At 48.8% G+C, this 20,489-nt stretch overlaps 1 protein-coding gene across 2 annotated transcripts in view; it reads left to right on the top strand.

Annotated features, from left to right (window-relative positions):
- Nucleotides 1-1,262: 1,262 nt before the first annotated feature.
- Nucleotides 1,263-20,489, top strand: part of ST6GAL2 (ST6 beta-galactoside alpha-2,6-sialyltransferase 2) — a 66,830-nt gene continuing 47,603 nt past the window's right edge. The window contains exon 1 of one of the 2 annotated variants that reach the window (XM_081587508.1): nt 1,263-1,640. The gene's annotated coding sequence lies outside the window, so the exon portion shown is untranslated. The remainder of the gene's footprint in view (nt 1,641-20,489) is intronic. The other variant, XM_081587507.1, reaches the window with a different exon arrangement.

Raw genomic sequence — 20,489 nt, 5'->3', positions numbered from 1 at the left:
AAAAATCCTGAATTAGGTCAATGAATGTACATACGAATTTTAAAATAGTGTATTTAGTGAAGGATTTGTGTCTCCAAACTGTCAGCTCCTGCTGGGACCTAGGATGGAGGGCTGGGGGGTAACCTGTCCCTCTGAGAGGGCCACTACCTGGTGGCTCCCCCACCCCCACCCCAACAGCCCTCTGGGGCCGCGGGAGGACGACAGGGTGGGGAGCTGCCTACCGCCTCCGTCGCGCACGCGGGGAGCGCGTTGAAGTTCAAAGGCGGGTGTTTACCAGCAAACAAAGCGCGTCGTGGTCTTGGTACCAGGGACCAGCTGCGGTCCCCTCAGAAGGGACGAGGGCCGCGGCGACAAATGTACATTCCGCACGCTGGCAGAGGGACATCCGATCTGCCGCCCCACCCCCGGCTCCAGCGCCGGTTCTCCGCGCGCCGGGCCAGCAGCCTGGGGGCCGCGGCCCGGAGAACTTTGCCAGCCCGGCGGGGATGGCCGGCGAGACGGTGCATTAGGGAATTCCCAGGGGCAGGTGGCCACTGCCGCTACAACCCCGACCCCTGGCGCCTCTGAGGAGCTCCTGGGAGCGAGGGCTGGGCGGCGGCGCGGAGCTGGCCGAGCGGGCGGAACAAAGGGAGCCAGCGGGCCGGGAGGATGCTGCGCTCTCTCCCCTGCGCCCCACCCGGCCCGCCCCGGGGCGCTGCCTCGCGCGCAGGTAGCCCGGCCTTCTGCGCCGCGGGAGGGTGTGTCGGCGCGGGGCGCACAAAGACTCACTTCTGCGGGGCCTGGTGCCCCGACCCCGGCCCCGCAGCTCACAGCGGGTCCTAGTCCCAGCATCCCTGCCGTCGGCCAGGCCCGAGTGCCCGCGGCTGCGGCGCGCGGTGCCGGGCGGAGCCTGTGCAGGTGACCCTCGGAGGATCGGGGCTGGCTGGCAGCGGCGGCGGGGACAGGCGTGCCTTTACAGGCCGCCGCGACGCCCCAGTCTACGATCACTCTGTGCCACCACCAGGGCTCGGCTCGCAGCCGAGAAGCGCCCACTTTGTATCTCCTGCGCCGCCGCCGCCGCCAGGCAGCGGGGCCAGGCAGTGGGGAGTGGTTGCGGAACTTCCCGAGGCCAGCTGCAGCCCGCTAGGTGAGCCGGGCAGCTAGGGGAGGCCTGAGGAAGCGGCGGAGGCGGAGGGGCGGGGGGCAAGGGGTGGGCGCTGGGGAGCGCGGGGCGGGGCGCGGCGCAGGCTCTGAGCGGGGGCTGGGAGCAGGGAGCCGCCGCCTGGAACAATGAGGCGCGCGGCGCTGGCTGAGCGCAACACCGCGCCGGCCCGGAGGCCGAGCCCCCCGCTGTCGCTTTCGCCGCCCAGCACCGAGCGATCAGGACCGGAGGAGACTCCGCCGGCCGGCCGGGACGCGAGCGCGGGCCGCCGGGTCTCTGGGGCGGCTCCAGGAGGCTGCTCCGCGGAGGCAGGCGGCCGCTGCGGGAGCCGCTGAGCCGCGCGCGCGTCTGGCGCCCGGGCCCCGGCTCTCTGCTCCAGTCGGTGCGATTGTGGGAGCGCGTGGCGCGCGCCCGAGCGGCCGGGAGAGAAGATGTGACACGCTCGTCTCCAACTCCACGCCGCGGGGTCGGGCGCCGGGAGGTGCGGCGTACAGAAAAGGTGGGCGGCCGAGGGCTCGGGGTCGGGCAGTGCCAGGCTGCTGCCGCTGGGTCGCCGGAGCCCGGGCGCAGCTCGGCACCGAGTTAGACTCGGCGACCCGCTCCCAGACCTGTGGTGGGGTGTAGGGGGAGCGCTGAGGACAGTTTTGGGGGGAGAAGCAGGAAATTCCTCGAGAGGTGAGCCCACTGGAAGACTTGCGCTCCGGGGATAGGAGGACACAGTGTGCCCCGGTGACTCGGTGACTCAGTGACCCTGATCTTTAATTTTGGCTCTGGAAGGGGCTCGAGGTCTTTAATTGTCTTCTCGACCCCACCCACAGGCACAACCGCGCTTCTTAAAGCCTCGAGTACGTTGCACTGATCTCTCTAGTTTTCTGTAGCTGAAACGTTTGGGGCAGAAGGATCTTGTGAATCCTGAGCAGTGGGGTGTTCGTTCTAGCGCACTGGCGCGAGGAGGGCGGCTTCGGAGTTGTCCCACTTTCGACCGTGTACCGAAAGGAGATTTGATGCATTCAGGGGTACGGAAAGCAACGTCCATCTCATTCGGATTTCGGGATGCAGGGGGATGGAGCGGAGTGAAACTCCTGGCTGGAGCGAAGCGGCTGCTGCTTTCTTCCAGAGCGATCCGAATAGCTGTTTGAGAAGCCGTGCTTTCCAGGAATTTAAATGAGACTTTTTGCGAACGCCTTCCAGGTCTCTCCCCCTGGTACCGCGTTTGTTTTGTCAGGCTGAACTTTCAAAGCTGTTTTATAATCTGAGAAGCACTTTGGGAGAAGAGTAATGCTTGGCTGGATTGGTTGTGAACGTATTTTTAGTGATCAGGCTGAAAAATTGAGGAGAGGCAAACCATATTTGGTCGGAATCTTTGCTTTGTGTGTGGTTGGCGTTCTGACCGGGAAGGGGCCAGCTGATCCCTAGCTCCGTCGGCTGTATGCTTGGTGAGGACATTGCTGAGGGACTCGAAAAGCATTTTAAGTACTTTCTGCACATTTTAAAAGCCTCGGGCGGGTTACTCGATAGTTACATTTTTTTTTTTTTAAATGTTGGTCGACATACTTTGCCATATTGAAATAAAATTCATGACCCATGGGTTTCAAAAATTGAAATGCTGTTGTTGCAAACTTGAGGTTGACGTTTTCTTTTAAAAGGAGAAATGATGTATGGCCTTGAGCTTATTTTTACCCTGCTTTTTTTCTGAAACTGGCAACCAAAATTTTTCCAACCCTTGAAGGCTCGTATTTCCCACTAATGCATCAGGAAAACTGTTGGCAGTAGGGAGTGGGGAATGCTGGAAACTAATGGAAGAATTGCCTTGAATTTTACAGCTGAGTTTAAGAAAAGTCACTCAAACATGTTGGAATTCTTGATAAAATTTTTGTTGTGAGTGAAGTAAACTGGGGTATTCCCTTCTGCTTGGTGCAGGTGAAGCTTCTGGAGCTAAATCTCTGTAGTGACTGTGTAATGAGCCTCAGCTCTTAGTGGGGTTCTGAGCCCCACAGTTCAGACAAGATGGGCCGGAGGTGGGAGAGAGCTCAGCAGAAACCAGCATTTGGTGAGTGTAGTAAGTGGTACCTGCCATCTGGGAAGTAAAGATAAACAATTGAGGACATTTAGATTGGAGGATTCAAAGCTGAGATAATTTCACATCTGAAAATATGTGAGTGGATTTATTATGCAGAGAAGAGCAGGCAGTGGTGCTCAGTCTCTGATGAGGATAATTAAGAGGGAAAGGTTTACTCATGGGGTGAGTTGGGTCTGGGGAAGGATTTGTGGCCAGCCTGTGAGATTAAACAGTGAAGTGGTTGCTGAGAAATTCCTGTAGATGTTTGTTTCTGGAGCTCTTTTTTTCTGAGATTCTCCTCTTCCTAAAATGATGAAATGTGTGAATGCTTATACTAACTGGAGTTTTATCCTCTGTGTGTACAGTTTATCCAAGTGTTTCTCAGGGCTTAAGTCTTTCTATAAATACCAACTTATTTCTATACTTTTGTACCTATTGCTTAGGTAAGCCAATGACAAGTTCCTTTCCAGAAACTTGGAGATATTTGCCCTTTGAGAAACTTTTAATTAATGTCTGGATTTGGTGTCTCATTCTAGATGCTTTTGCATAAAAAAAAATGTCTTATGCATTAATAATTGGGACAGCCTTTGTTTTAATAATCACCTAAGTATACAGTGTTTTGTCTCCCTCCTGGATCTTCTATTATATCATCTTAATTTTTAATTGCTTAAATTAAGTGAACTATTTTACTCTTCTCGCTTGAATGTCTTAGCAAAGATAGTGCCTTCAAGGTAGGTGTATGTCAAGCTTTGCGATTTTAGCCATTGAACACTCCTTTAAAAAGAACTAGGGGATTAAATTGACAACTGACAGTAGGAGAAATAATTATATAGAATCAGATACTAATTTTGGAATCAGGACTGTGCAGGTGTAATTTACACAGCAGTTTTCAATGTTCTTAACAGGTTAGTGTCAAGTCCAAACCCTGAGTGTGCTGGAAGAGGTGACCAGCTACTCTTATGCATAGACATCGGACTGTGGATTACTACATCTGCCATTTTTCTACTTTTGAGCGATTTATGTGTAAACGTGGGGCTTGGGCAGAAGCATGGATTTATTATGACTCTTATAAAATCCCATCCTGATCTTAAATTCGAAGCCCTGTCCCGCCCCCCTAAATTGATGGGGAAGAAATGCAATTCAAAATGCATGGAACACACCTGGCCTGTGGGTGAAGTGGTGGCCCTAATGTAAAGGGTGTGAGACTGGCCTGAGCAGTCCTGAGCCAGTAGTTTGGTCCAGCCCTCACATCCATCCTAGACCTGCCACTTGGTAAAAGCTGGGTTTCCCGCAGTGGTCTGCCTACTGTCTTCCCTTGGCTGTAGGCAGGTTCCGGTCTGCCTCCCAGCACCAAGTCCCTCCTGTTTTGGCCTGTGGAACTGCCCTGGAATTGCCCTGTGGATGGAATGACATCAGAGCACTGCCACCCACTCTCGGAGACTTGTCTGAACAGACCTGTCCATACCCCTTCTGCTTTCCACTGCCCCCTGTGGTCTTCTCCAGGAAAGAATCCCCAGTTCCAGGCAGATGTTGTTTCTAACAAGTGTGAGGGTTGGGGTAGCAGTTTTGCACTGGACTTTCTCAGAGAATGAAGCAGCAAGGAGACCTCTCGGTCCCGAGTCCTGCAGGGACTTGCGTGGTTTTCAGGGCTGCCAGATGAAGACTCAGATTAAACTCTCTCCAAGGTGTCCTCCAGCATGGGGATTGCATGGAATGGATAACTGTGTTTTCTGGCATATCGAAAAGCTGATTCCCCTGCTCAGAAGAGAAGGAACCTTTAGTTATCCATACTGGACATCTCTTCCAACAGCCCATAGTACTGGGGAGAGCAGTGATGCCAAGGATGATCAGAGCCTCTGCTTTGAGACTTTTCATGCTCCACCCTGCTGTTACGTCTGCACAAGGCATCAAGGGGCACCTTGGCCACAACCTGGGCCATGCTTTGAGACTGAGCTCAGAAGGAGGAAGTGGCTGCCTCAAGAGTGAGAACAGAGCTGGGATCTGAACTTGGGCTTGCATGTCTCCAGATGCAGATGACACCACCCTGATGGCAGAAAGGAATTGAGGAACCTCTTGATGAAAGTGAAAGAGGAGAGTGAAAACATTGACTTAAAACTCAACATTCAAAAAACTAAGATCATGGCATCTGGTCCCATCACTTCATGGCAAATAGATGGGGAAACAATGGAAACAGTGACAGAGTTTATTCTCTTGGGCTCCAAAATCACTGCAGATGGTGACTGCAGCCATGAAATTAAAAGACACTTGCTCTTTGGAAGAAAAGCTATGATCAACCTTGATAGCATATTAAAAAGCAGAGACATTACTTTGCCAACAAAGGTCCATCTAGTCAAAACTATGGTTTTTCCAGTAGTCATGTATGGATGTGAGAGTTGGACCATCAAGAAAGCTGAGCACCAAAGAAGTGATGCTTTTGAACTGTGGTGAAGAAGACTCTTGAGAAAGGACTGTAAGGAGATCAAACCAGTCAATCATAAAGGGAATTGGTCCTGAAGATTCATTGGAAGGACTGATGCTGAAGCTGAAGCTCCAATAATTTGGCAATTTGGCCACCTGATGCGAAGAACTGACTCATTTGAAAAGACCCTGATGCTGGGAAAGATTAAAGGTAGGAGGAAAAGGGGGTGACAGGATGGTTGGATGGTATCACCGACTTGATGGACATGAGTTTGAGCAGGTTTTGGGAGTTGGTCAAGGACAGGGAAGCCTGGCGTGGTACAGTGCATGGGGTCGCAAAGAGTCAGACATGACTGAGCAACTGAGCTGAACTGAACTTGGGTGCCTCCAAAGGCCACACAGCAACATGAGATACCACTCTGAAGAGGAAGGGCACTGACTGGGAGCTCCCAGCCCCACCTGGGCGTGCTGGCTCCGGAAGGTTGTCCAGGCTGCAAGCGCAGGGCCTGGAGCCCATGTCTTTTGGAACGTGGAGGCAGATAGAAGCTTGAGTTACAGCTGAAAGGTGGCCCAGGCCATTTGGGATATCCGGTCATGCAGTAGTAGGATGAAATTCAGGCTCACGGTGTATGACAGCAGTGACATTTCCAAAGAAAAATATAAGCTAAGATTCAAGAGAATTACCCCTGTGCTTTGAGGCTTCCCCAGTGGCTCAGACAGTAAAGAATCTGTCTGCAATGCAGGAGACCTGAGTTCAATCCCTGAGTTGGAAAGATCCCCTGGAGAAGGGAATGGCAACCAGCTCCAGTATTTGTTGCCTGGAAAATCCCATGGGCAGAGGAGCCTGCCAGGCTACAGTCCATGGGGTCGCCAAGAGTCAGAAACTCCTGAGCAACTAACACACTTTTGAGTTATTGGGTCGTCGAAGAGTGCAAGCCTAGAAAGTAGCCTCTTGGGATGTTTAGAAATATATTGGCTAAAGCATTAGAGAATACATCGTAAAGAAAAATCCTGCAGTGTCTTGATCAGAAGCCTCTGTTTTCAGAAATTTAAAATTCACATACTTAGTCCTATGCTAGGCTGCTTCTATGATTTGAGCCTGAGAGGAGAATGCTATATTAACTTTAGAACCATTGGTTTTCTTCGTTCAAATTATACAAATTTTTCAAGTACAGGTTCTTGCATATTGCTAATTATTGTGGCTTCTAGAATGACTTTCTGGAGTAGGAAATGGCAAACCACTGTGGTATTCTTGCCTGGGAAATCCTATGGACAGAGGAGCCTGAAAGGCTACAGTCCATGGGGTCACAAAAGAGTTGGCCATAACTGAGTGGCTGAGCATAGAATGACTTGGCTTTAAATTATATTTGGGAAAAGGTAAATCTTGTAGCTACCCCAATAGCTTTCATGAATCAGAAATTAACGTGAAAAGTAGCTTCCTTGAAAGTCTATTGATGGCTTTTTTGCAGTGTGTTAAAACCTGTATTTGTACCTCTGGCCACAGATGGGTAGGAAAAAGTGCAATTAATATGGAATTTGTTTTCTAAATGATACAGTTAATCCAGTGACAATGTCAGGCTCTAGGTGCATGATTAAACGAATGAATTTGCTTTTCCTATTAGAAGAAAGGTCTTACTATGTAAATTATATTTTACAATTGGGAAAACTATACCCCTGAGAAGTCCCAGTACCAACAAAGAAAAAATAAGAGGACTATCTTTTAAAAGACGACGCAAGAACACACACACATTGGCACACCCTCACACACACTCACACTTAAATTTGGGAGGAACACATCCCGGGACTGATGTGACTTTATGTCAGATATGAGGAGAGAGAATGTAAATCGTGACAAGTAAACATTCCTGGCTGGGATTCACAGCTGCTGAGAAACAAACTCAGGATCAGAACCCTGGCCTTCTGACCAAGAGAACACTCTTCTTCCTGTATCAGTGATCTCTGGAGAATTCCACATTGTCAGTGGGGTAGGAAGATCTCAAAAATATTTAAGGTTTAAACTGCACTCTTAGTTTATTATAAGTAGCCCATGTGTTAGAGAAAGAAATGGCAATTCACTCCAGTATTCTTGCCTGGAGAATCCCATGGACAGAGGAGCCTGGCTGGCTACAGTCCAGGGGGTCACAAAAGAGTTGGACATGACCGAGCAACTGCACAACAACAAAGACTGTGTGTGGGAATACACACTTTTCTCTCTCTGTGTGCAGTGTGAGGGTTCTTATAGCATCAGCATCTTCAGGTACCCGGGTAGGTGCAGGATGTGTTTCATCCTCGGGACCAGATCCTGCAGTGGAATCTCCAGCAGGGTATCTAGGGTGCATCTAGGGGTGCTGGGCTGGGCCAGGTGAGTGGACTCCTGGTATCAAAACTCAAGTTCCCTGTGAAGGGAGGTAGATTCAGAACAGGATTAGAGGAGGAAGGTCAGGTGTGTGCGTGTGTGTGCTTGCTTTATACTGTATTTTTTACATGGTGGATGAAAGCAGGACTGAGGGTTGCAGTTAGATATTTCAACATCCCCCTTGTTTAGCTGGTGTGCTTGCCAAGGACATTTTTGCTTAAAGTCAAGTACCTTGGGATGTCCAGTCACCTGTGTACCTCAAAACCAAGTGTCCTTCCTTTGGTGTCTGGCAGTTTGTAGGGTGAACAGAACGCAGGGGCTGTCACGGGCCCCCTTGCTTGTGTGGAGAGAACAGGGGACAGATGGTAAAGTTCACACCAAGATACACAAAAATGAAAGTGTCAGTCGCTCAGTTGTGTCTGACTCTTTGCGACCCCTATTATTTGTATGCCTCCCTAAATCTCACAGAGAACACCTGAAAAGCGCCTCTCTTTTCATAATGATCCCAGATGTGGTTGGGCATCTTTGTTCCTTTCTTTAACAGAGCATTCAGAAGTGAGGGACATGTGTAGTTGGCCGTTAATTAGTAAATAAATTGGGTAGGACCTTCCCAGGGAGAGTTTACAAAAGTACCCATCTCGGATTCATAAACGTATCAAATCCTAACAATCAGCCACACACATTAGCAGTCCCTGGTGGGATAATAAGGCTGTTCCCCAGGGATGGGCTGGTGGTGGTTGTGGTTGGGCTGCGTTTTTCTTCCTGCTTGCCCATGAATCATCTGTGAACAGATATTAAAATTTGGGAAAGGTCCCTGGGCAGGAAAGTATAAAATCTCAGCTGACCACAAAGAATTGTAAGTGCAGTGCTTTGACTCTGAGTTCTGGCCCTCCCAGCGCAGGTGGAGAAGGTAACACACACCTTTGGTGGGAAGCCGGAGATGGTACTGTGCTGTGTGTCCCCACCGGTGTGTCACACCTGGCCTGAGTGTCACACATGGCCGTGACTCGTTCTGCCAGCACTCCCTGCCGGAGACAGCCACCCAGACTGAGGGCATCTTCCCGGGACAGAGGGTCAGCTGCATTTGGAGTCATGAGAGTTTATATGGCGCTTCCTGTATTTTCCAAGCATCTTCCCAGACTATGTGCTAAGCGCTCTGCATTGCTTTCCCAAAAGGTCGACTGAGGGCTAGGAGCAGCCCTGGGTGAGTCAGTTAATTAAAGGAACTCTTTCCATTACTCTGAACCCATACTAGAATGAAAATAAAGACTGTCACCAGTGGTTGAAGTTAGGGATTTCAAGTGACTCTCCGTGGTAAATAGAACATTGCAGGAGTTTAATGAAAGCACATGGAGTTAAAAAAAAAAAAATACATGGAGCATTTGAATAAACTGTTCTTGCTCCATTTAAGTATGCTTAAGATACAAGGGATGACTTGCAAATGAACAGAGAGGAACCTAAGCGTGGCTTTCCTCTCACCCAAGGAAGTCATTTTAAATCACGTTCATAATCCAGTTAAGTGGATTTTAATGACAGCATGTGTGTTGGTCATTAGCAGCCACATTGCTGCCTGTGGCATTGCTGCAGTTCCATCCCGTGACACCCCCCAGCATCACCACCACTCGGGATCTCCACAAAGTCTCACAGACCCAGGTCTGTCCTGGACATACACACCTGGCAAAGGAAGCTCTTTGGAGGAATCTCCATCTGCTATTGGGCTTCCCAGGTTGCGCTAGTGGTAAAGAACCCACCTGCCAGTGCAGGAGATGTAAGAGACGTGGGTTCAATCCCTGGGTTAGGAAGATCCCCTGGAGGAGGGCATGGCAAATCACTCCAGTATTCTTGCCTGGAGATTCCCATAGACAGAGGAGCCTGGTGGACTACAGTCCATGGGGTCACAAAGAGTCAGACACGACTTAGCACTGCACCATCCACTGTCACAGGCCTGGGTTGACTCCCACAGCATTCAGTGCTACTGCTATTTGTGGTAATATATTAAAATTGAAAAATCTGTGAAAACAGTTCCATTTTGTGAAGGACCTTAGCTCTCTGTACACCCTCGAGCCCTTTTAATTTTCCTCATGAGTCATGCTGTGCCAACTTAATGAGGTTTGCATTACCAGTTGGTTTCTCTGCACTTTTAATTATGTTGTTGTCCCAGACAAGGACTTTGAAAACTGGAAGTGGGTAGAAAATTCTCTTACTGGGTTCTGAAATTCTGATGCCAGTCAAGAAGTCCTAAGCCTGTGATCAAACTAGCTCACCAACTTGTGCTGTGTTCTTCTGGGAATTCAGAACCATGGGTTATTGAAGCTGGTTTCCAGTGGATCCCAACATTTCAAGAGAGGGTGTGAACTCAGCCTTGACCTTTGCAGTGGGCTGAGTGTTTTGCTTGTTTGTTTGGTTTTCTTTTTTCCAAATGCTTTAGACTGCTTGAAAGATTTACTCTCAGGCAGGGAACCTCAAAGTCAAGACAATTTTGTGGCCTCCTAGAAACTGATGATGAATAATATAGATCTTACAAGAGGTCCTGCCTTTCCCTTGTTTGTGCTGTATGTGTGCTCAGTCATGTCTGACTCTTTGAAACCCCATGAACTGTAGCCGTCCAAGCTCCTCTGTCCATGGGATTCTCCAGGCAAGAATACCTGAGTGGGTTGCCATTCCCTTCTCCAGGGGATCTTCCTGACCCAGGGATTGAACAGGTCTCCTGCATTGTAGGCAGATTCCTTACCGTCTGAAACATAAGCAAACCTGACAAACAGGTAAATAGAGATGATCTGTCTCCCAGGCATAGAGGCCAGGTGCCTGCTCTGTCCAGCTGAGCTACATATCAGTACGGGTGAGGGGCAGCTGTCAGAGGAGGGGTGTCCCCTCAGAGTTCGGGGGTCTTCAGCTTCAGCATCATAGAGAGGATCACAGAAAAAGCAAGATCAAAGAAAAAGCAAGAGAGTTCCAGAAAAACATCTACTTCTGCTTTATTGACTACACCAAAGCCTTTGACTATGTGGATCATAGCAAACTGTGGAAAATTCTTCAAGAGATGGGAATATTAGATCACATTATCTCCCTCCTGAGAAACCTGTATGCAGGTCAAGAAGCAACAGTTAGAACCGGACATGGAACAATGGACTGGTTCCAAATTGGGAAAGGAGTACATCAAGGCTGTATATTGTCACCTTGCTTATTTAACTTCTTTGCAGAGTACATCATGCAAAAATGCCAGGCTGGATGAAGCACAAGCTGGAATCAAGATTGCTGGGAGAAATATCAATTACCTCAGATATGCAGATGACACCACCTTTATGGCAGGAAGCAAAGAGGAACTGAAGAGCTTTTTGATGAAAGTGAAAGAGAAGAGTGAAAATGCTGGCGTAAAACTCAACACTCAAAAAACTATGATCATGGTATCTGGTCCCATCACTTCATGGCAAATAGGTGGGGAAACAGAGGAAACAGACTTTCTTTTCTTGGGCTCCAAAATCACTGCAGATGGTGACTGCAGCCATGAAATTAAAAGACATTTGTTCCTTGGAAGAAAAGCTATGACCAACCTAGACAGCATATTAAAAAGCAGAGACATTATTTACCAACAAAGGTCCATCTAGTCAAAGCTATGGTTTTTCCAGTAGTCATGTGTGGATGTGAGAGTTGGACTATAAAGAAAGCTGAGCGCCGAAGAATTGCTGCCTTTGAACTGTGGTGTTGGAGAAGACTCTTGAGAGTCCCTTGGACTGCAAGGAGATCAAACCAGCCAATCATAAAGGAAATCAGTCCTGAATATTCATTGGAAGGACTGATGCTGCAGCTGAAACTTCAACAGTTTGGCCACCTGATGAGAAGAACTGACTCATTGGAAAAGACCCTGATGCTGAGAAAGATTGAAGGTTGGGAAGAGAAGGGGACAACAGAGGATGAGATGATTGGATGGCATCACCAACTTGATGGACATGAGTTTGAGCAGGCTCCGGGAGTTGGTGATGGTCAGGGAAGCCTGGCGTGCTGCAATCTGTGCAAAGAGTTGGACACGACTGAGCGACTGAACTGAACTGACCAACGATCCTACATGTAGGGCAGCAAAGGAGACACAGACATAAAGAACAGACATTTGGACTCTGTGGGAGAGTCCGAGGGTGGGATAATTTGAGAGAATAGCATTGAAACATGTATATTACCATATGTAAAACAGAAGACCAGTGCAAGTTCAATGCGTGAAGCAGGGCACCCAAAGCCGGTGCTCTGGGACAACCCAGAGGGATGAGGTGTGGAGGGAGGTGGGAGAGGGGTTCAGGATAGGGGGACACATGTGCACCCATGGTTGATTCATGTCGATGGATAGCAAGATTATCACAATGTTGTAAGGCAATTATCCTCCATCAAAATAAATTAATTGAAAAAAAGAAGACTCAGATGTGGGAGCTTATCTAGTCTGTCTTTGTGTCACCAGCTGGAACATTCTTCCTATAGATCCTGTAGATATTTGTTGAGTAAAAGTCGCTCCTTTCGTGGCAGACTTGGGCTTGTTGCCATCAAGCAGTGGAGTTCCACCCACCAACTCTTTATCCTCAGGCTGGGGAGTCAAGGAGAGGGACCGACGACACTCCTTCCATGAATCGTGCATCTCACAGGGTTGTTACTGTACTCACTCCCTGGCTCACGTTCTTTGGCCACAGTTAACAAGTGTGGGAACAGGAACGTGCAGAGGTCAGACATTTCCTTCTTAGGAAGAGAACTAATTTGGCTTCTTGTCGTTGTTTCCACAACCCCCAGACTCTCCCCTGAGGGAGGGCAGATGAGGTTTCTTATCCTGGATTCCGTGCTCACTGCCATCAGCCTCTGTCTCTATCTCTTTCTCCAACACACGCCTCATTGCATCCATACCTACAAGAGCGCTTTGGGGGCGCAGCAGGGGATTTCAGTTCCTGACCTCTGCCGTGAGACTTGAACACTGATGCTTACTTTATTATAGCAGGTGCTAACGATTTATGAGCTGTGAAAAGTTTCTTTTCAGTGCACCAGAGGTCAGAACTGGACATTTAATTTGAAACCCATATGGCACTGACTTGACAGTATGGGGAGACCCTTCATAAACTGTAGAGGGCGGTCGCTGTGAGAGACATGAACTCTGGAGCCAACAGACTAAGTCTCAGATTCCAGGCCTCCACTTTGGAGGAATTTGTGGTCGTTATTCTTTTTTCTTTTCTTCTTTCTGTTCTACTTTTTTTTTTAAATTCAGACTTTTAGAGCAGCTTAAGGTTCCTAGCAAAAATGAGCAGAACATATGGAGACTTCCTGTATGCCCCCTGCCTCACACATGCACGGCATCCCCTGTTATCAGTATCCCCCCAAACGGTATATTTGTTGTAAACCAACGAACCTACATTGATGCATCATAACGTCCCAAAGTCCATAGTTAACCTTTGGATTCACTCTTGGGTTTATACATTGTATGTTGTTGATGTTGTTGTAGTTGGTAAATTGTGTCTGACTCTTTTTTGACCCCATGGGCTGTAGCCCGCCAGGCTCCCCTATCCATGGGATTCTCCAGGCAAGAATCCTGGAGTGGATTGCCATTTCCTTCTCCAGGGGATCTTTCCAACCCGGGATCAAACATGAGTCTCCTGCATTGCAGGCAGACTTCTTAGCATCTGAGCCGCCAGGGAAGTTGAAAATGTATGTCCACACAAAAACTCAGCTGCCACACGTGGACGAGCAGCAGGGACTGGTGGTCGCACATGGGGCCTGCGTATTCTCCACGTCTGTTCTGCTGGAGCACACGCTGCATGGTCCTGGTCTCCCTTCCAGCTTCACTTAGGATACACAGAATCAAAGACACAATTCTGAAGACTTCCAAGACAGCGACAGGGGAGCAGGAAACCAAGGCTGGCCCTTTGCACACGGGTTCCTGTAGGGCTCCCGGTTGTGTGCCTGTGAAGCCGGCCCGACTGATGTCCCATGGACTCTTAACCTTGGTTTCTCATCATGAAACTGAGGCACTCAGAGCGCCCAGCTCACAGGTCATTCTTAGGCTTATCACTGACACAGCAGCACACTTGGAGCCTGTGAGCTCTACCCCTTCTACCACCGGGAGAGGCTCAAACACAGGCAGCTGATCAGATGCAGCCAGGCCACTTGGTGTCACCTCCAGAACTGAGCAGGCTGCACAAAGGTTTCCATAAGTCATGGAGGATGAATCTTATTAGCCCTCTGGAAATGAGTCAGTGCCTGTACAGATGAACAAGCAAATAAAATAGAGTGCCTTCAGCATTTTGAACAGCAAGTGGTTTTATAAAAAGACAAGACCTGGCTGCCAGCCCCCATCACTTTCCCCTGGGAGCACGTGCCCTCCCCTGAACCTCAGCACCCTCTCCTGTGAAGCGAAAGCGTCTGAGGCTGATGAATCCCAGAGCTTGGACATCATGATGTAGAGTCTTACAAGGAGGTGGGACCTAAGAGAAAAGTCAAGACATGTGAATGTGTGTAACAGGACATGCTGGGAAGAAGAGTGACAGCAAACCAGCTTTATCATCACTGTCCTGTCATCTGGGCATTGAAAGCCAGCAGCACTGGAGACCCTCTCCCCGAAGCCGAGCCTTCACCGGCAGGACTGACACCCACATGCACCTGTCACTGCCAGACAGACACCTGCTGTCTGGTAGCCACATGGCATCCTCCTCGAAGGTCTAAACTTGTACTTCTGCATCCGTTTAAAGGACCCTGAAGCCCTCCAGGTGTCTGAACAACCAGGAACCCTGGCATGAATACCCTTGCAGAATAGACTTCTTCTGGGACGGGTGAGGTGCCCCAGTTTCTGCAGCTCCCTTGCCAATGTTCAGGAACTCTGTGCATGGGTGGTCAGTCTCCCAGTCATGCCTGACTCTTTTGTGACCCCATGAATGGTACCTGCCCAGCTCCTCTGTCTATGGGATTTTCCAGGCAAGAATACTGGAGTGGATTGCCATTTCCTCCCCCAAGGGATCTTCCTGACCCAGGGATTGAATCCACATGTCCTGTGTCTCCTACACTGGTAGGCGGGTTCTTTAGCACTGAGCCACCTGATAAGCCCCCAGGATTTTTGTGAGCCAATTATTAAATTATATTAAAAACAAAGATGGTCAGCTCTCAAAACTCATCGATTCCTAACAGTTTCATCACATCTTCTGCCTTTTCTCCTCCAGGAATCCTTTGCATCTATTGCATCTGTGTAGTAAAAATACTGAGATGAGCTTCTGTGTCTGTTCCCACCTCTGAGTTCAATAAGGACACATAAGTAGATTGAAATTGGCCGTGGTGGAAATATTTACACCATAGAAAGGCAAATGCTAAAAATCAGGTCTCCTCCCCACTTCCCTTGCCTGAGAGCCAGTTCTAAAACTTTTATCTGTACATTGCTGAGCAGGGATGGCATTTAGAGAAGTTCCTTTTGAAAGGTTTGTTACAAGCTGAGTTTATCATAGACCATTCCAGAATCCAGTAGAAAGTGTGGGAAAGGAAAAAAGGAAGAAGGGGTGACCATTCTGGGAGCACCCGTGCCTGGAAGTACACGGACTGTATAGAATCTAATAAAAATCCTCTGGAAGACTGGCTGAGCTGTGTGATGGCACTCAGCCTTTCAGAGGAGAGAGAACTGGTGTTTGTGACTCAGCTCCTTAACATCTTCCTTCTGTAGAACGGGAATCTGGGTATGATTTGCAAAGGCAGTAGTGTTCAACACTATGGGAAAGTTTTTGTAAGCATAATTACACTCTGCTGTTTCTTTCATTCATGTATCTGTGCCTCAGGTGTTAAAAGTTCCTTGCCAGTGGGAGAAGCAGGCACGGACCCAGGGCTGGGTAGCACAGGAAGCAGCCAGGGAAGGATGCCCCAGCTGGTTCCTGACATGACAGCTCCCATTTTCCTGCAGAGGAAATGGCCCTCATAGAGGCACTCAGCTGGGAGCCCAGTCTCGCTTGTGGGGTCCAGGGCTGCACAAGGCTGCACAGGTCAAGGTGGGTGTGGCTGGTTTGGGGAGAGGTGATGGGGATTAGGAAGCTGTGGTCAGACAAGCATCTATGGGTGGTTTGGGGATTCCTGCCAAACTACCTCCTGACAGCATGGGAGGGCGGTGCCTGTTGTCTCTCCTGCCCTGAGCTTTTACTCACTCATGCAGCCATCCAGGGGCCGACGTGCAAGGGCCGACATGCCAAGGGCTGACGTGCAATGCAGGCGCGTGGGCCCTGCCTCTGGGATTTTGGTTCACGTCTGGAGCAGATGCCAGGAGGTTTCATTTTTTTAATTAATTTTTGTTGGAGTATGGTTGCTTCACACTGTTGTGTCAATTTCTGCTGTACAACAAAGCAAATATATATACATATATTCCCTCTTTTTTGGATTTCCTTCCCATTTAGGTCTCCACAGAACATTGAGTAGAGTTTTGTGTGCGATGCAGTAGGTTCTCAGTAGCTACTATTTTATGGGCTACCTTGGTGGCTCAGACAGGAAAGAATCTGCCTGCAATGCAGGAGACTAGAGTTTGATCTCTGGGTTGGGAAGACCCTTGGAGGAGGGAATCGCAACCCACTCCAGTATTCTTGCCTGGAGAATCCCATGGACAGAGGAGCGGGACGGGTTACAGTCCATGGGGTTGCAAAGAGTAGGACACAACCGAGTGACTACAGCAAAGTGAATCAGCTATATGTATACATAGATCCCCTCTCTTTTGGATTTCCTTCCCATTGAGGTCCCCAGAGAGCACTTAGTAGAGTTCCCTGTGCTCTTCAGTAGCTACTCATTAGTAATCTATTTTATATTTAGTATCAATAGTGTACGTATGTCAACCTCAGTCTCCCAGTTAATCTTCCCCCTGGCCCTTTCCCCCTTGGTGTCCATCCATTGTTCTCTATTTCTCATTTTTCATGTACGTTTAACACCACATACAGACGTATTGTTCTGTAACCTCTGTGTCTTCACCACCAAGAGAAGAGGATGCACAATAATAATAAGGCTCTTTCCAGCTCCACGTCCCTCTGACTCCCAGTCTCCATCTGTCCCCACGATCACCTCGCGAGATGTTTAGAGCGGCTCTTCCTAATTTTCCAGCTAAGAGAACAGAGACAGCAGAGGTTGACTGAGGAGCGCAGGTCCCGCCATAGCACGTGGGGCACCCATGCTTCTCTCCACTTGCCAGGTGTTTTTCTCGGGAACACGGACCCTGGGGGTCCTGCCTGTGAGCCCTGGAAGCCACCTTGTGGTTATCTGCTCCGGGGCCAACCTCAGACCCATCCTGCAATGAATGGGGGAGCACCTGACTTCCCCAAGATACCTTGAGCTCTGCTAGGATGACTGTATAGACTTTACAGCATAGTCATTCTATTCTTAATTTTCCTCCTGTTCAATTCTTGCAGCACTCTGTTTAGCTGCAGGACTTTATAAGATTGTAGATGTAAAATATGGTCCAATCTATTTAGTATCATTAGATGACAAGGAATGTGTTGTGAGTAGAAGAGATTTTTGTGGGTTTTTAGATATTTCCATCTCTTTCCATCACTTAATGACAGAAGAAGACAGAACAAGGGCGTGCACTTCAGCCCTGGGACCTGTGTTCTCATTGTGACCACGTCCAGCTTTGTATCCACAGGTAGCGTGCGGCATTTCCCTAGACCATGGATTCCTCTCACTGGGGAGAAGAGGGACTGAGGGGATGAGTGTGTGATGGGGGGTGGGGGTGGAGAGATCATAGAAGCAGTACCACCGTCACAACCCTCCATTGATGCAGCATCTTCAACCCACATCCCCGGGGTTCAAGAAATGCAGCTTTACCTAAACTCCACAGAAGCTGTATTTTGAGTGTCTCACTCTCCTGTTTCAATTCCCCTTCTCCTTTCCATCAGCCTGTGTATGTTACTCACTCAGTTGTGTCTGACTCTTTGCGACCCCATGGACTGTACCCCGCCAGGCTCCTCTGCCCATGAGATTTCCCAGGCAAGAATACTGGAGTGTTTTGCCATTCCCTTCTCCAGGGGATCTTCCTGACCCAAGGATCGAAAAGGTTTTCCTGCATGCAGGCAGATTCTTTACCACCTGAGCCACCAAGGATAGTTTTTACCTCCCTTTGGGCAAGGGAAAACCGGCTCAGAAAGTATTCTTCCAAATTTTTGTCCTCCCCGCCACAGTCCTTGAAATACAGCTTTTGAACTTAAAAGCTGAGAATTAACATAAAGGGCTGCTGGTTCTTCTGTGACAGTCATCCTGGGTCAGAGAAGGTCTGCTGTTTGTCCCTGTGAATTCAGGAAGGTATAGTAAAAGAGAAAAAGAATCAGTCAGGATGCCTAGCATCCTGCCATACTTGTGACCTTGGTTCTGTCTTTCCCATATTACTTTAGGCCTGGGGGGCGGGGGTGTGTTTGATGTGTTCAGCATCGCACACCTGGAATCCAGCATGTGTCAGATGTGCAGGTATCTGTGGAGTTTATGAATGAATGAAGCAATGGAAAATCAGCACTGCGCTCGTGTGCACACACACCAGATACAAGAACAATTGTGCAGCTCTCAACCGGGGCACAGTGACCCAGTGACTGGCAGCAACCAGAGGTGGGTAGGGACTAAAGTACATTATCACGGGTGGCCGATCCTCAGAGAAACTTCAGAAACTATTTCATAACCTGGAAACATTTTACTGGTTCTGAAACTGAGAACTGGAGAAGCAGGCTAGACCGAAAACAACCAGACCACGTTGGATTTTCCTGAGGTCCATTGAGTCCACCTCAGCCCCTCGCCCCTTTGCTGAGGTGAGGTCTGCAGATGGAAAACTTGGCTTTGAAGCTCAGGGCAGAGTTGAAAGCTCCATACAGAGAAGCGTCTTTAAAGTCTCATGTTTTATATTAAATCTTCAAGTTGATTTCCTATTTGACTCCATGGTAAGTGTGTATATGTGTTTTAAAACAAAAATTAATGTCTTTCTCACAGCCTGCTGTGAGCTCAGAGCTCTTTTATGCTTCCATAAATCATTTTAGCTTTGAGCTTTTCTCTTCCAGACTGATAACGTTGTCACATGAAAGCCCTCACCAAAGCTGGAATTCACTGTTAGATTTATATTTTGTGCTGATGTATTGGCAGGAATTATGACCCAAAGAGATCGGAAAACAGAGACATAAATATAAACACAATTAACGAGTTCTTATTCTTGTTTTTACAACTTTCAGGATAAGTTTTATGTTGACAAATTTTGTTATGTTTGAAATCGTAAGTACTTGAAAGCTGTGTAAAACAGAAATAGTGAGTTTCCAAACTCGGACTGCATAGTTGTGAATATTTTGCCATTTTGCTCCAGACATGCTTGAGCAGTGACTCAAGACCCCTCCTCCTCTCACCCAGGCCCTTCCCTCCCTCCTCAAAGGAGCTTCTATCTACCATTTGTATTGGAGTTGTCAGATTTTATGTAAACAGTAGGATGTGCAGGGTTTGTTTTGCAGCTTCATTTTTGCCTCAGCGCTTCCCTGACATTTATCCGCACTCCTCTGTGCAGACAGAGCTAGAGCAGTGAGCTTGGGGTTTGAGGAAGTGGCTTTTGCCCACTTCCACTCTGATGGAGTACACATGCTTCGTGGCGTGTTTGGACTCCTAAGAGGAGGTCTCCGAAGCACCCTCTTCTCTGGGCTTTTGTGCGAGTATGTGCGTGTTTAGTTGTGTCTGACTCTTTGCAACCCTATGGACCATAGCCCACCAGGTTCCTCTGTCCAGGGGTTACCCAGGCAAGAATACTGGAGTGGGTAGCCATTCCCTTCTTCAGGGGAATCTTCCCAACCCAGAGATCAAACTCAGGTCTCCCCCATCACAGGTGGATTCTGTATCATCTGAACCACCAATATACCTATGACCCCTCCCTCCTGAACCTCTCTCTCAACACCCCCCCCCCGACCCTTCTAGGTTATCAGAGCACCGAGCTGAGCTCCCTTATACAACAGCTTCCCACTAGCTATCTACACATAATAGTGTATATATGTCTATGTTACTCTCTCAGTTTGTCCCACACTCTCCTTCCTCCCACTGTGTGCACAGGTCTATTCTCTATGTCTGCGTGGTGTTACTTCTTTACTTTTACACAATACCAAACCTGAACTGAAAACTACTGTGTCTTGAACTCTCACTGTGGGCCAGGTACTGTGGTAAGTCTTGTAGACCAATGAGGGTTAGGACACATATGGTGCATGTTGAACGAAGAAGCTGAGGCTTAACGGATTTATCTAACATGAAAAGAAGGCTCAGAACAGGCTGTCCGACCTCAGGGCCTTCTGATCAGCTACACACTGTAGAGTCGTGGGTCTCACTGTCCAACCCGCAGTCTGGACTCGGGGGCGGGGTCCCTGAGCTGCCCCTGGGTGGTGCCAGCATCCCCCACCACTGCATCCCGTCTCTTTCTGGTGATGCTCCGGACCCTCTCAGACGAGGAAGGGAGGCCTGCACTTCTTGAGGAAGCAAGATTCCTGCTGGCTGGAGGCCTCCTCGTAAGGACCACCTGCTGGCCACTGACGCTTTCACCG

This window comes from Giraffa tippelskirchi, chromosome 4 (assembly GCF_054371585.1).
Source record: "Giraffa tippelskirchi isolate mGirTip1 chromosome 4, T2T-mGirTip1v1.2.pri, whole genome shotgun sequence".
NCBI lineage: Eukaryota > Metazoa > Chordata > Mammalia > Artiodactyla > Giraffidae > Giraffa > Giraffa tippelskirchi.
This window is presented reverse-complemented; position numbering and strand designations above follow the sequence as displayed.